This window comes from Thunnus thynnus, chromosome 9 (genome assembly GCF_963924715.1).
Source record: "Thunnus thynnus chromosome 9, fThuThy2.1, whole genome shotgun sequence".
NCBI classification, from domain to species: Eukaryota; Metazoa; Chordata; class Actinopteri; order Scombriformes; family Scombridae; genus Thunnus; species Thunnus thynnus.
The window spans coordinates 34,527,363-34,543,705 of record NC_089525.1 but is presented as its reverse complement, the minus strand read 5'-3'; the positions used below and the strand labels follow the sequence as shown (position 1 = coordinate 34,543,705).

At 39.9% G+C, this 16,343-nt stretch overlaps 1 protein-coding gene across 1 annotated transcript in view; it reads right to left on the bottom strand.

Moving 5' to 3' along the window:
• arap3 (ArfGAP with RhoGAP domain, ankyrin repeat and PH domain 3) overlaps window positions 1–10,622 on the bottom strand; it is a 56,524-nt gene extending 45,902 nt beyond the window's left edge. Inside the window, exon 1 of the mRNA XM_067598253.1 lies at window positions 10,419–10,622. The gene's annotated coding sequence lies outside the window, so the exon portion shown is untranslated. The remainder of the gene's footprint in view (window positions 1–10,418) is intronic.
• Window positions 10,623–16,343: the final 5,721 nt, after the last annotated feature.

The following is a 16,343-nucleotide window of genomic DNA, read 5'->3' as shown; positions in this document are numbered from 1 at the left end:
CTTCAGCTGCTTCAAAAAAAAAAAAAACGCATTCGAATCCAAACTGAGCAGCTACAGGAGACGAAACATAGAGCAGCTTGAAAAACGTGAGCCGAGAGAAGCCAGGAGTCTAATCTGAGAGGAAAGAGCAAAAGGCCACAGAGGAGGAAGAAACGCTCCAGAATGAATGTGAGGTTTCCAGTGAGGCAGGAAGCCGGTGAAGGCTGCAGATAAAGAACGAGGCGAGGAAAAGCAGCAGGACAGAAACAGACCCAGAGGATACAGACACTCCCATCCTACTTCCAGATTTAAACAGAGCAGGGCAAAGAGAGACGCAGTGGGAAGAAGAGACGGAGCTGGAAGGAAAAACTGGAGCTGGAAGAAGATCAGAAAGAAAAATGGAGGAAAAACTGGAGCTGGAAGGAAAGATTTAAAAAAAAAAACTGGAGCTGGAAGAAAAGTTGTGGCTGCTGAAACACGCTGGTCAAACAATAAAGTTGTTTTGTACACTACTGTACAAGTGTTGCTGTAGTTTTAACCTTGTTAGAAAATCTGAGGCTGAAAGAACAGATGGAAGAAAAACTGGAGCTGTTTAGCTTCGTTTAGCCTGCTAGCATGCTAACATTTTGCTAATTATCAGCTGGGGCTGATGGGAATCATCAACAGCATTTCCAGCCTCACAGAACACATCATCATTTCTACATGAAAGTCAGAAAATAGTGAAAATTGATTGTTGCCGTTTCTGAGGTGACGTCTTTGAATGTCTTGTTTTGTGTGATCGACAGTCGAAAATCCAAAGAAATTCAGTTTAACATCATTAATGACACAGAAACGATTCAAACCTTCACATTTTAGAAGCTGCAACCAACAAATATCAGTCATTCATGAATAAACAAAAACTAAAACCATCAATTGATTATAAAAAATAGTTGTCAATTTACTTTCTGTTGATTGACTAATTGATTAATTGACTAATTGCTGCAGCTCTAATTGAAAGTTTCCTCAGATCATCCATAACAGTCTGATGGGTCTCATTCTCACATTACCCATCGACCTCTGACCTTAACCATGTGGTTGGTATTGTAACCATGACGACAACGGTCTCCTTAACAAATTTATTTTAACACAAACTAACATCTCTTTCTTTAAAAGAGTCACTCCACCTTAAAACAACAAAAGTTTTGATTTGTCCACGATTGGCTCTAAACTAGTGGTGATGTCACACAGTCAAGACGGAGAAGGAGAAGAAGAAGAAGAAGGAGGAGGAGAAGAAGGAGAAGGAGAAGAAGAAGAAGAAGAAGCAGAAGAAGAAGGAGAAGAAGAAGAAGAAGAAGCAGAAGAAGAAGAAGAAGAAGAAGAAGAAGAAGAAGAAGAAGAAGAAGAAGAAGCAGAAGAAGAAGAAGAAGAAGGAGAAGAAGAATAAACAGGTTTTGACTGGAGGCGACTTTAACATCTTCCACTCCAGCTCTGTTTTGGAGCAAAAAACTAAGGTTTATTACCAAAATTAAAATGTCTGCAGTGACAATCTGCATTAATGCATCAGAGAGGAAAGTAAAATGTGTTTGTGTCTGTAAATTAAACAGCAGTTTGACTCTACTGTGTTTTCTTTATGGAGGCTCCATGTTTTTATAAACAGGAGGTCTTCCTGATAACGGAAAAACCACAAGAATCAAAGAGGGAGGGGCGGCTGTTACGATATTAACTTTAATGCTGAGTGCTCGCATCATATCAGTAGAAGTGGAGAAAGCAGCGGTCTGATGACTGCGGTGGACGTCTGGAGATGAATGAGCACGTGCAGCAGAGAGTTTACCTTCTTTTTTAAGAATTGATGACATATTCTCTCCTACATTATTATTTAATCGTCTTCATCTCTAGTTCTGATCATAACTGGCGGCGTTTCCATTCAACACTTCTCTATTATAATAATAATAATAATCACTATTTATGGGATGCTATTAGGAGCTTCTCAAGCAACAAAACAACATCCTTCACTTCCAGTCTTAACAACAATAGACTTACGCACACGAGAAAGAAGTTTGAACAGAACACCTGATAGAGAACTGAAGGGTCTTTATATAGTGGAAACGTATCACACACCAAGGAGATTCAATGTCAATCAACAGTCCTTCATGACTGTTGATCTTGAAGAAGGTCTGAAGGTCATCAAAACAACAGAAAAATACACGTGGAGCCAAACTTTGCGACACTTTTTTTTTCCTGTTTTTGATCCAAACAAAATAAATACATGCGTCGCCGTCAGTCAGCCGAGTCATTCAGCTTTCTAGCAAAGTCAGGGAAAGTCATAAAACAGCAAACATCAGATCCAAGAACAACCTATAAATCTCACTTGGAAGACGAGATACTGAAATGATGTTTTTGTGCCTAAAAGTGACCACATCTCCACTGACGAGTATAACGTTCACCTCCTCTTCCTCCCTCTGAAGGCCTCTGATTGGCTTCATATGACCTGTGTGGCCTCCCTCTGCTAACATGTAGCACTGCAGTCCCTAATGAAACTTGTGTCTGGCTTTTCTTTTAATGAGATTATTGTAATGAGCTGACGCCTGTTCCCCCCCCCCCCACACCACCACCACCTTCCTCCTCCTCCTCCTCCTCCTCTTATCTGTATGCTGTAATCAGCTCTGACGATCTGCAGCAGAGCAAAACACAGGATACAGCTGTCCTTCAAACTGCTGCTGAGGAAACACACACACACACACACCGAACCGTCTTCCTTCAGAGCATCTCCACTTAAATTTGCTGCATTTCTGTTTTTTTTTTCCCAAACAAAGACTGCGTTTCCCATCAGCCTCGGGACGTCTTGTTTCAGCTCCTCCTCAGAGTTTCGTCTGTTCGCGGTTTCATGTTGAGCTGAACTCTGTCCTCTTTCTGAACACTCCCTGTTTGTTTCCTCTGCCCTTCCCACCTCTCCCCAAACACCCAACACACCCTTCCTCCTCTCATCCATCCATCCATCCTGTCTCTCCCCTCATCATCATCATCATCATCTCTGCAATTCTTTCCATCTTCTCATCTTTCTCTCTATTTAAATAACCAACATCCTGGTTAATATTCAGCCATATTTGATGTTTTCATTGTGATTTGTTTATGTTTCTGTCTGATTCAGTGTGTGGGAACTGACCCTGAACTGAACTGAATGTCTCTCGTCCTGAAATAAACTTCCACTTTACCGTCACGCAAACGTTAAATACAGATGTGAAAACTCAGTTTGTGTTTTCACTTCAGCTTCACGGGAACAAAAACGCTCCGGTTCAGACCGACTCCATGTGGTTCTCTCTGATCTGAACAGACCGAGAGTTTAACCCCAAATAAAAAAAAGGAACAACTTCATGTGGAAACTTTAAAAAAGATTGATTGTGAGCTGAGCAGCTTCCTCTACACACTAAACGTCACTGGATCAGTGTGGTGTGATATGTTGTGCATATGACATTTAAAAGATACACAAGTTATTAATAATCAATAACAACTCATCATATGTAAGTTTAAAAAGAGCAGAGTAGATTATAACTAGCTTTAGTTTGGGTAAATAATAAAAAATAACACTCAAACTGTCTTTAGAGGCTCTCTGGGTAACTGCAACTAACCATTATTTTCATTATGGATTAATCTGTCAATGATTTTCTCCGTTAAAATGTCAGAAAATGGTGAAAAATGTTGATCAAAGTCCAAGATGACGTCTTTAAATGTCTTGACAAGCCAAAGATCTTCAGTTTACTGTCACAGAGACGAAAGCTGGAATCAGAGAATTTGGACTTTTTTTCTTAAAAAATGTCTCAAACGATTAATTGATTATTTGACTAATAGTTGTAGCTCTATGGGGAACATTAACCCAGCGTTATGTTGGTGTTATATTAAACCAAACTGGATCAGTGATTTTCAGTGTGTATAATGACCTGTCACACTCTCACAGTGTCTTTTATTTATTGCTGCTATCAGATCAAACATTATATATAAACATGATGGCGGTCACATCAGCTGATCTCGGGTGTCAATGTACGTTTTTTTATTATCAATTTGATTTCCATCTCCATGGATACCGATAGTTCAGTTATTACATTAAACTGTGAAACAGTTGGTTGTTTTTAAATTGACTGATGTCACCGTTTAGTCCAGGCAGCCAGCTGATTGGACTGTAACACTTCCACACTCACTGGTTTCAGAACCCTCCATGAAAACCAGGAAACACCCGACAACCAGTATGGATGAACGTGATAGGCTGACAGGCCTGTCAATCAAAGCCAATGTGCTTCTCAAACAACAAAGGTGACTTAAGTGTGTTTGACCAGCAGAGTGTTTGAAGGGAGGAAAAACAAAAGAAAGAAGTAAAGAAAGTAGAGCAGGAGTAGAGGAAGAAAAGTAAAGAAGAAGAGAGGGAGTAGAGGAAGAAAAGTACAGAAGAAGAGAGGGAGTAGAGGAAGAAAAGTAAAGAAGAAGAGAGGGAGTAGAGGAAGAAAAGTAAAGAAGAAGAGCGGGAGTAGAGGAAGAAAAGTACAGAAGAAGAGAGGGAGTAGAGGAAGAGGAAGGACAAGTAAAAGAGAGGGAGGAGGGAGAGAGAGAGAGGGTGGGCGAGCGAGGCAGTAGAATAACAGTGAGGCTCTATTGTGACACACAGAAGGTCGATTGTTCCAGAGCTGTGACTGGAACCACACACTGAGACACACTGGGACACACTGGGACACACTGGGAGCTGTGGGGAGCAGTGAGAGCACTGGAAACAGAGACATGAAGGTGAAAGACAACAATTCTCTGCTGTCATGATTCTTAAATATTAGATAAAAGGTACAAAAGATGAACAACTGTGTTAGAAATCGTCTGGTTCTTTGATAAAAAGTCAAAGCTACAAAACTGTGGACATAAAAAATGAAGGAGAGACGTTAACTACAACTCCCAGGATGCATTTCAGCAAGAAACATCCAATCACTTGATGTTTATTATTGAGGTCGCAGTGGGTGGTGGGGTACTGGAGTGCATTATACACCCCATTAGCATACATGATGAGGGCAAAATATTAGGAACACTGTTCAATATAATACAACACCAGCAGCCATGACGACCTCAGTCACAGGACACAGCGAGCAGATAGTCAAGACTGAGAAGCATCTGAGAAGCAGAGTGTGGAAGGATTTTATCAACAAAGATCAGGCTGTTTGCCTACTTTGTAAAAAGCAGCTGCTTTACTCTACAACCACAACACACCTGAGGACTCAGCAGCTGGTTTCACACAGGAGAGACAGCAAAGGCCACACACACACAGAGCAGTCTGAACACACACACACACAGAGCAGTCTGAACACACACACACACAGAGAGAGCAGTCTGAACACACACACATACACAGAGCAGTCTGAACACACACACACACACAGAGCAGTCTGAACACACACACATACAGAGCAGTCTGAACACACAAACACACACACACACACACAGAGCAGTCTGAACACACACACACACAGAGCAGTCTGAACACACAAACACACACACACACACACAGAGCAGTCTGAACACACACACACACACACAGAGCAGTCTGAACACACACACACACACAGCAGTCTGAACACACACACATACACAGAGCAGTCTGAACACACACACACACACACACAGCAGTCTGAACACACACACATACACAGAGCAGTCTGAACACACACACACACACACACACAGCAGTCTGAACACACACACACACACAGCAGTCTGAACACACACACACACAGAGCAGTCTGAACACACACACACACAGAGCAGTCTGAACACACACACACACACAGCAGTCTGAACACACACACACACACACAGAGCAGTCTGAACACACACACACACACACACAGAGCAGTCTGAACACACACACACACACACACACAGCAGTCTGAACACACACACACACAGAGCAGTCTGAACACACACACACACACAGCAGTCTGAACACACACACACACACAGCAGTCTGAACACACACACACACACAGAGCAGTCTGAACACACACACACACACACAGCAGTCTGAACACACACACACACACACACAGAGCAGTCTGAACACACACACACACAGCAGTCTGAACACACACACACAGAGCAGTCTGAACACACACACACAGAGCAGTCTGAACACACACACACACACACACAGCAGTCTGAACACACACACACACACACAGAGCAGTCTGAACACACACACACACAGAGCAGTCGCAGCTGTACGACACCAAACAGGAAATATAAAGACTGTGCTGGATGATGAGACTCTCTGACCGCTGACAGATGGATGTCGCTGGCCGTCTTTATGCCGTTTATCTACTGATGACAGTCGCAGCAAGCAGGTTGTGCCATGTTGAACAAATTACTTACTAAATTTGTTTGAAATTGACTTTTTGAAAAAGTGACAGACTCTGAACATTAAAACAATCAGCTGATCACTTCCAGAAGCTCCAGCTGAACTTTCAATCAATCAATCAATCAATCAAACTTTATTAGTATAGAACCTTTTATACAGGTTAGTGCAGTTTAAAGTGCTTCACAGATGACGGACAGCTCATAATAAAGAGATCAAATATGAACAATGTGAGACTAATGTAAACAAAAAATAAAAATTATGAAAATGTAATAAAATAGAATTAAAAGCTATAATGATAATAAAATACAGTGAAATAAAAAATTGATTAAAAAGTATATAAAACATAAAAAAGCACAGACAAATAAAATCAATATGATATTAATAATATTAAAATAAAATATAAGCTACAATCTTACAACATGAATATAATAAAATAAAGTAAAATCATCAAAAGCTGCTCTCAGATCCTCAGACTGTTCCAGCGGCTCGGAGCAGAAAAGCTAAAAGCTGCCTCACTAAAGGTTTCTGTCCTCACTGCGGAACAATAACAGACCCCCCGAGGCCCTCAGGGGCCAAACTGCTTCACTGTCAGCATGTCAGACATGCAGGCTGCAGCATTTGTCTCCTCTTCATTCAGACAGGAAGTCTTCCTTTAAAAGGTTGCACATCTTCTGTGTTCTGTTTGTCTTTCTTCAGTGCAGTAAATACAGCATTCCTCCACAGACACCATGTTTGTTTTGGAAACGTTCTGATTAGTGTTAACTAGTGACTGCTGACCTGCACTAGTGTTGTATGTCTGCACCGGTGGGCCAGACCTTTGTTTGGGAGCTTCAGGTGTTCTGGGGGGTTCTACAGGATCAGCAGGTGGTTGATGGGAAGTGAGATGTGAGCGGCACATAAGCGCGTTTTATCCGTTCAGTCCAAACCGACTCTGACCTGCGTTCCTGGGGAGCCGAGAGGACGGCAGAAATTTACTGAACCAAGACAACGTTCATGTCGAGTCCACGGGAAGAATCAGCAGTGTTTGTATTTATCGATTCATTGTTGTTATTTTCTCACTCACCGTAGCGAGTGAGAGGACACTGCCGGTAGTGAAACCAGCAGCTCAGATGCAGATTATGAGTTGATCAATCAATATAGATATCATTAATAAGTTCAAACACATACACAGCAGCAGATGTGTGTGATTATAACAGCTGTCTGTGCAGATTAAGCTCCAACAAACTCGCCAGAGGAGAAAAATAAAGCAGGAGTGTGGATTGGTTGTTATGAGTTAGCCTTCATATCTGGATCTCACTGCAGCAGCTAATCTCTCAATAACTCCTGTTAAACTCTGCAGCATCATGGTCATTTTTGGGTGAAGTGTCCCTTTAAATGCAAACATCTGCAGTCTGTTGGTCAAGTGTGGTGAATCAGTTTTCCTGCAGCCTGTAAACTGCTCACAGAGAAGAAGTTTCACCGAGGAAGATGATGAGGAGCTGAAGTCTTCAACTGTGTGAATTCTGCTTTATGTAACGTAACGTGATTTGATGTCGGAGCTGCAGAGGAAAAACAGAGCGGACGGTGATTACATCACCACGGTTTGTGTCTGGGAGTTTCAGAAGAGGAAGACATGTTGGTCCAACTTCCTGTTACTGTTCGGGAGAAGAAGTGGTAACACACACACACACACAGGATGAAGAGTGTGTGTGTGTGTGTGTGAGCTGTGATGTAACGGCTGTTATAATCAGCTGACTGTGAAAACGTTTCAGTTCAACAGTAAGAACGTGAAGCAGAATGAATCCAAGCTGAAACAGCACATCAGCTGCCAGCTGTGCCTCTGAGCAAGGCACTGAACCTGCAACCTGCTGCGGAGCCGCTCAGACGGCGACACCTGCGGGACCCGATCCCAGCAGGCGGAGCTACACTGCAGATATCTGTGCAACGTGACTTACACTAAGTGCATTCAGGAGCAACAGCCAGATCTGATCGAACATTCAGATTGTGTTCCTTTGAACAAATAACTAAAAACATGTTTGGTGCTACAGAACAGATCACGGCGTCACGGATCAGCAGAGAAAACTAAACAAACAAAGAAAAGAAAATTTTGGTCCTTTTTATTTAGAAAAATGTAAACATCCAACGATGGCTCAATGGCTGCTGACAGCTGTTTAATGATGATTTATGGTATTTATGGTCAATCAGAGCTGGTTTATGTGTCACACACAGCAGAAGAACCACAGAGAAGCAGCCTCTCTGCTCAGGACTGTCTGTTAGCAGCCGTCAGTCTGCAGCAAATAAATCTTTACAGAGTCCAGTCAGAGTCGGGAGATTATGGGATTCTTTTCTGTGTTCTGGGAACATGAGATGAACTACGATGTCAAATCCTTCCAGCTTTAAGTCAAAGACTTGGTTTGAACCCTGACTGTCCTTTCTGCGGTGGCTTTGCGTGTTCGTGCTCCGGTTTCCTCCCACCATCAAAGACATGTGTGTCAGGGTCGACTCTTCTTCTCTTGTAGGAACCACAGAGAGGATGATGAAGCAGAAAGCTCACGGAGAGGAGACGTGCCCCCGCCCTGAGTCTCAACCCCCGGGGTTCCTCCACACATTCATCCCAACGTACACGACCCTCATCCAGCTTTTTATACGGCACAAATAGTGAACAGAGTGATGGTATCTAACGTTTTATTCACTTGTATCAATACATCTAGAGCTGCAACTAGCATTTATTTTTACTATTGATTCATCCGCTGATTATTTTCTTAATTAACTGACTAATTGTTTGATCTATAAATCATCAGGAAACAGTGAAACATCCATCACAATATGCTGGAGCACAAGGTGACGTCATCAAATGTCTTGTTATCACCGACCAACAGTCCAAAGGAAACAGAACAAGAAAAGCAGAAAATTCTCACATTTGAGAACCGGAAACATCAGAAGTTTTCTTGGAAAGTTAAACAATGAAATGATTATCAGAATCATGTGATCAATTAATGGACTAATTGTTGCAGCTGTAACTGCGTCACACAGCCGTCGTCTCTGATGATGCTTTTTGTCTTCTTGACAAAACATTTAGTTTGTTCTTCAGGTTGTGATATTTCTTCATAAATATAAGTTTTATCGTTCTGTCACTGACAGTCTGATATGTTGTCTTTTAAAATATATTAAAATGTTTTTAATAAACCTGCAGAGACTCACATGTCAACATCTGAACCTCAAACTGAAGCTGCTGACACAAAAAACCATTAAAAACCATTAAAAACCATTAAAGGACAAGTTCACTGTTCTTCAAGTGTGTCTTAAACCAGCAGTCAGTCATCAAATGAACATTAAAGCTGTTTTTCCTCCTGTTCATACTGACCATTAGAAGATCCCTTCATAATGACCTTACAATGGAAGTGATGGAGGACAAAAATGTATTTCAAAATTTATCTGAAGCTAATATGAAGCTTCAGCGTCCAAATGAGTCAAATCAAGTAGATATCTTTCAACATTACAGTCTTTTTAGTGCCAAAGTCCCTCTTTTTGTTACTTTACTTCCACTGCAACAGGGAAACACTGTCCGATGCTAAAAAGACAGATATCCACTTGATATGACTAACTCAGACTGCTGAAGCTGAATAGAAGCTTCACACAGACTTTTAAATGACTGTGTGGACACACTGTGGATTTTAGCCTCCATCACTTCCATTGAAAACACATTTGAAGGATCTTTTAATAACCAGTATGAACTGAAGGGCTATACTGGGCAAATATACTGGAGGAGTTTTATAAAAAAACATTAAATGATGTTTCTGCCTCTCTGAGTCCTTCAGTGTCTGAATAATTCATGTTTCTGCTGCATTCATTCAGTTTGACTCATTCTGATTCACATCAAAGATGCGTCTGTGCTCCACTTTGCGCCAAAACTTCCTCTGTGCGTCACTGACAGTCCGTCCGTTCATACATACAGAACATATATAAAATATATGCGTCACTGACACAAACACACAAACACACAAACAGCGCGGAGACTGAAGACAAACAGCAGGACGAGCCGCTTCCTGCAGGACTCCACATTAAATCTGATCCCAGTAACAGACTTTAAGCGTCTCACCTCTGATCCGGTCTCTGGTCTCTGACCCAGTCTCTGGTCTCTGATCCTTCTTCGGTCTCGGATCCGGTCTGTGGGGGTCTCTGGTCCAGTCTGTGGGGGTTCTGTGCGGTCCGGTCTGCAGGTTTCTGTCCCGGGACACAGAGCCAGTGGAGTCGGACTGGGAGCTCTGGGAGGAGAAACTCCGCTCTGCTGCTGCGCTGAAAAGTGATGTGAAGTTACTCAGAATAACCCCTACTGCAGCTTCCGGCTGGCATTTCACAATAAAACCGACAGAACGGCACAACATACACTGCTTCCGGTTATCTTAAAGGGAAAATAAAATCCATAACTTTATAAAAAAGTTCATGTTCAAGTTTCTGTAAATACACACGCGCACCACGGTCACATTAATAACCACTATTACATAAAAATACATTAAATACGAATGAATCATAACAAAAAACAATAAACAATAAACAGAAAAAACAATAATGGCTAATAATAAATATGATGATGATTATTATTATTATCACGTGATGTGTAAGTGTGTCCTGTTCTCATTGGATAATTAACACATCAGGTTCAGCCATCTTGTCCTATATACTGTATACATCCTGTTTCCTCTTTGTAAAACATCCTGATGAAACATTTTGGTTAAATAAAGATCAGACTCGTAGTTTTCTCCTAATTCTTCCTGAGCAGCTGTTTTCTCTGTAATCTCTGTAATCCTCCGCAGAAGAGTTTTATCTCCATCTAATCCCTGAAACCATGTCCATCACTCCGCTTCTTTCTCTCTCACTTTTCCTCTTTTCTTTTATTTGACTGACGATGTTTTACTGCTGTTTACTTTCACTGAAGTCATCAGAGAAACAGAGCAGAGCTTTAGAGATGAGCTGCAGGTATGTTTCCAGGTGTTCTCTGTGTAAAAAAACAACAGTATAAAACCTTTTGATGATGTCAGGTGCATCATGGGAAATGAAGGCACCAGGTATGTCAATAAGAAAATGATAAATGATGAAAACTGGTCTAAGAAATAAAATGCAACCGTGGGTGAAAGTAGAAATTAAGATTAACTTTGTTATAATCCCAGATGGAAACTGGTTTGCAGTGTGTGCAATAAACGAAGAAGAAAAAAAACTAAACAATCCAAGACACAGTCTGCACATGACAAACATCCTTCATTAAAAACAACAACAACAAAACAAAAACAAAAACATAAAAACTGCTTCACAGCAGCGTCCAGCAGTCGTCATGGAGACACTGACTACAGTCCTGCTGGATGAAGTTCTTCACTCTGTTATCAGCCTGATGGATAAAATCACTGCTGAGCAGAAACCAGAAATATATTTTTATACCGTTCTTCTGGGAATTAAATGTATGAAAGTGCAGGATGGATAAATATATAATTTAAGGATGTCATTAGACGAGAATTTGTGTTTATTAAGAATTACTATTTATTTGTATGAAGAAAGAAAAATATCAAGTTTGCTTTGACCTCTGGAGGATTTGTGATTAATTTCTAATTTGTGTATAATAATTGACTGTTAATCCTGAGATGAGCTGGTTTGTGTGTTAATGGGGATATCTTATATCTCAAGAATCTACAAAAAAGGTTTTAAAGAAAAGCTTAAGATGTCATTCTTAGACAAGATACAGTAAGCAAAATAAATAAACAATATCATTTATATTATTTCTCTCTTTATTTCTTTGCAACATGTTGTTGACATTGTTATTGTTGTCTTTTAAGTGTCGACCGTGTTAATTGATGTTTTTTATAAGCATGTATGTATTTATTGTTGCATGTAACGGTGATGTTGCATCTCTATTGTTTACTGTATGTAGTGTAGAGTGCAAGCACTGATTATATGTATTTTAGTCTAATATGGAGCCCAGGAGGAAGAGGAGGAGGAGGAGGAGGAGGAGGAGGAGGAGGAGGAGGAGGAGGAGGAGGAGGAGGAGTCAAAGCAGCAACTGATGGGAATCCAAATAAACAACATAAAAAAGTCTCATGTTTTATGAGTAATTTCCTAAAACAGCTGCTGTAGTTTGTTCTTACAGGATGGAGGAGAGCAGGAACACAGAGCTGCTGAAGCTGCTGTGGTAGCCACAGTTACCAGTGTGCAACCAGCTTCCTTCATGCTGTAGTTTTCAACAAAACAAACAAACAAACAGGAGGGAATAGTGCATTTGTTGGGTACTATTTTCAGTGGCGGATGCATCCACATCTGGTGCTGCAGTGAGTGTTTCTGGCAGCAGGACGGTGTGCGTTCATGCTGATGAAGGAACTTAGATTTGAACTCAAATTTTGAGTGTGTTTACATGTGCACTGGTGCCCTGGTTATGATCTGGCTCTTGGTGGATCCTGGTGGTACCGTGGCCCTGACGTTACAGTGCAGGACAGGAGGCTGCCTGCTTCTGTACAGTAGTGAGGAAGTCCTCTGTGAACAGCCTGTCCTGTCCTCTCGGAGCTGAGAAGCTGCAGTTTCCTCCTCGCTGCCCCAACAACAATCAGAGCTCTGCAGACAGGAAACAGGAAGAGCCTGAGACAATACTCTGCAGAGAGGATCCGGAGCCCAGCTGCATTTTTTAGGCACGAAAGAAGGATGCAGTCGCACATAAAGTTTTCCTTATCACAGCAGGAAAAACAAGGTCAGGAACTCCAATAGCTCAGAGGAGAGAGTCTTCACTCTTCTGTGTTTCACAGCATCTGTCCATGTTTACTTATATTCATATTCTCATATATTCTCCCTGCAAGCCTCACTTATTAAGAAGACATCTTACATTTCTTCCTAATATTCTTCTTCTGTTCACATTTTCTCTGGAAAATTTGTCAACACATCGAATGAACGACGTCCATCAGACGAACTCTGCTGTGAGTTTTTGTAGAAATTCAACCAGTTTCACACAAATCACAAAGAAAGATTTTATCCCCCTTTGAGAATCATGAAATAAATCTCTGTACTACACAGACTGCAGACGCCACTCCTGTTACACTGTGTGTTTACCATATTCAAACATATTAGCAATAGCGCCACCATGTGGTCTGATAAAGCAGCTGGTGGTTAATGAGGATGACAGAAGACTGTATTTTGTTGTGTTTTATTGTGATTTACTGTGTTTTACTGTTTTATTGTGTTTTACTGTGTTTTATTGTGTTTTACTGCACTGTAAAAAAAAAAAAAATCTTAAAAAAATGGTAAAAATGTAAAAAAAAAAAAAAACAGTCAAATAGCAGTAAAAAACCTTTAGTTATTCTACAGAGATTTATTTTAAAAATACGGATATTTACGGACATTGTCTACATTTTTACAGTCCAACCACTATAAAATAAAAAGAAAATCTCATTATAAAACATTGCTAGAATGTTAAACAAATGTATAAATCTGCACAAAAACTGAAAAAGATTGCAGAAATACCTTAAAATTACCTAATTTAAATGAAGACTCTTGTTTTCAAACTGTAATCTTTGGTAAATTCATAGGATTATCCAATCCATCCACAGGAACTCCCCATCAAAGTACAGATTTCTGGATGTAAAACACAGAAAAATTATGTAAAATTACATTCAAATTACCCTCCTTTAACACCCATTAATGGTATCTTGAGAGCTTTAAGCTTTTATTTTATGTGATTATCCAATCTATTTACAGTAGATCCCTGGTAAATGTTGGTTTTATACTGTACAAAAAATAAGATCATGTGATAATAGTTTACAAAAACATCATTTTAATAATCATTACTTTAATAACATTATTTGATAGTATTTAAAAGCAACTATCAAATATATCTACATACATTTCCCCATTAATGTATGAGGTTAACTTTATATAAACATTATTTAACAGTAATTATAAGCAACTCCCCAATATATTTACAGGCTTTTCCTATTAATGTATAGGGTTTACTTTATATAAACATTATGTGACAGTAATTGCAAGCAACTCCCCAATATATCTACAGACATTTCACATTAATATATGGAGTTCTGAATGTACAAAAACCAGAAGGTCTATGTAAAAGTACCTTTATATCAACTCTGACACTGAATAAATATGTACATTGTTCTACTGACATTTTACAATATTGTGCAATCCGTTCAATACAGATCCCCATTTGAGATGTATGAGATTTCAAGATGTTTAATAACCAGAATATATCATAAATTACCTTTTACTGCTCGCTTTACAAAGTAATTCTGTAGACGTTGCCCAAGCCTAGTATACAGCTACATTTTATGTTTCAGATATGAAAGTTTACTGTAGAATAAAGCTTATTTGGGTATTAAAAAATTACTACAAAAATTAGTTTCACATTCATTGTATATGAAGCAGCTCCAGACTTTATTCTGGATGGCATCACAAATTTGAGTCTTACATCTCTGGTTTGTGTCTTTGGGAGAAAGTAGTTCATGTTCACAAATATCAGAAGTGGGAGTAAGTTACACATGTGCAAGTCACAAGCAAGTCTCAAGTCTTAACCTTAAAGGCCCCAACAAGTCTTAAATCACTGTGACTTAGACTCAAGTAAGCCGAGTCAAGTCAATGCTAAACGTCAAGCAAGAAAAGTCAATTAAGTCACAAGTCAGTCACCATGAAAGAAGCACTTAAAACACGAGAGAAAAGGGCTCGCCCATGTCATGAGAGAACTGCACATGTTAGTTAGTCTCTACAACTAGGGATGACTATGGTTAGGATTCATAAATACAACTACTTGTGGCTCAGTTCATACCTTGTTTTCTTCACATTAATTAGCTATTTGAAAAAAATAAATAATCTGATCTAACATGTTTTCCAGGATCTAGGGTTCATGATTTTGTATTTTATGCAGTATTAATGTGTGTGGATGTTGTATGACTTATGCTGTTCTGCCACCAGGTTGTGCCTTTGAATAAGGGGCCACAGCTGGGGACCCTGCACAGGGGCCACGGGTTGTTGCTGTTGTTGTTTCTGTTTCTGTTTCTTCGGCCGTCTGTAGACTTACATGCAAGTGATTTGACTTTCAAGGGTATTTAGTAGCTGTTGTTAATTGAAACTCACTGTAGTCCTCACTGTTAGTAGTCAGTTACACAATTATTTGCTGTTTTAATGTGAAATAAAGTTTTACCTGTGAGGAAGCTTTGCCAGAGTGTCGAGGAAGGTGATAAGGGACAGACTCAGAGGCTACCAAATGAAAACAAGCAAAATCAAACTTACCTTCACACAGCTACGCTGACATCCTCTTTGGTTTCTGCTCTCTCCCAAACTAACATCTCTCCCTTTAAATAGGCCCTGAAATCTGTCTAGGCAGAACCATATTTCTATCAGGGGTGTCCTTTCCCTCAGACCAACAACTGGTGAATGACAATTTCACTTGTATCAGTTAACATTGTTTACACAAACATCAACAACAGCATTGTTCCTTATCGTAAACCAAAATAAGAACAAATAACATAAATACAAAACCAAACATTTAACTTAATAAAATAAATTCCCTCACACTTGGTCTAACCCATGACATCACTGGTGATGTCAGCAAGATCTTAAAATCAGGAAGTGGTTCAGTGCCTCCATTTTGTCTCCTGGCCGCATGGTGGGTGAGTATGGTAGGTTAGAAGCTAATCTATAACTCAAGAAACAATAAATAATGAACTTCAATACTTTTCTGTTTTGATTGAACCATAAATGACAGCAATGTGACTGGCTAAACAAACAAATGACAAGTATGGCAGGAAATACAAAGTTTAATGGAGACAAAATGGAGGTCTCACCCACTTTTTAACAGCCTCTAAAAACTATTCAGACAAAACAATCCTAGAACTACTTTCCTCCTCTGATCTTAATATTTGATATATATAAAGAGTACTGACATAGTCAAAACTCTTTTTCTTAACCAGGAAAAATTAAGCTAAATAATTTGGTTTTGCATATAAAAAGCTTGACTCAACCAGTGAAAACTGAACTGTGTTAC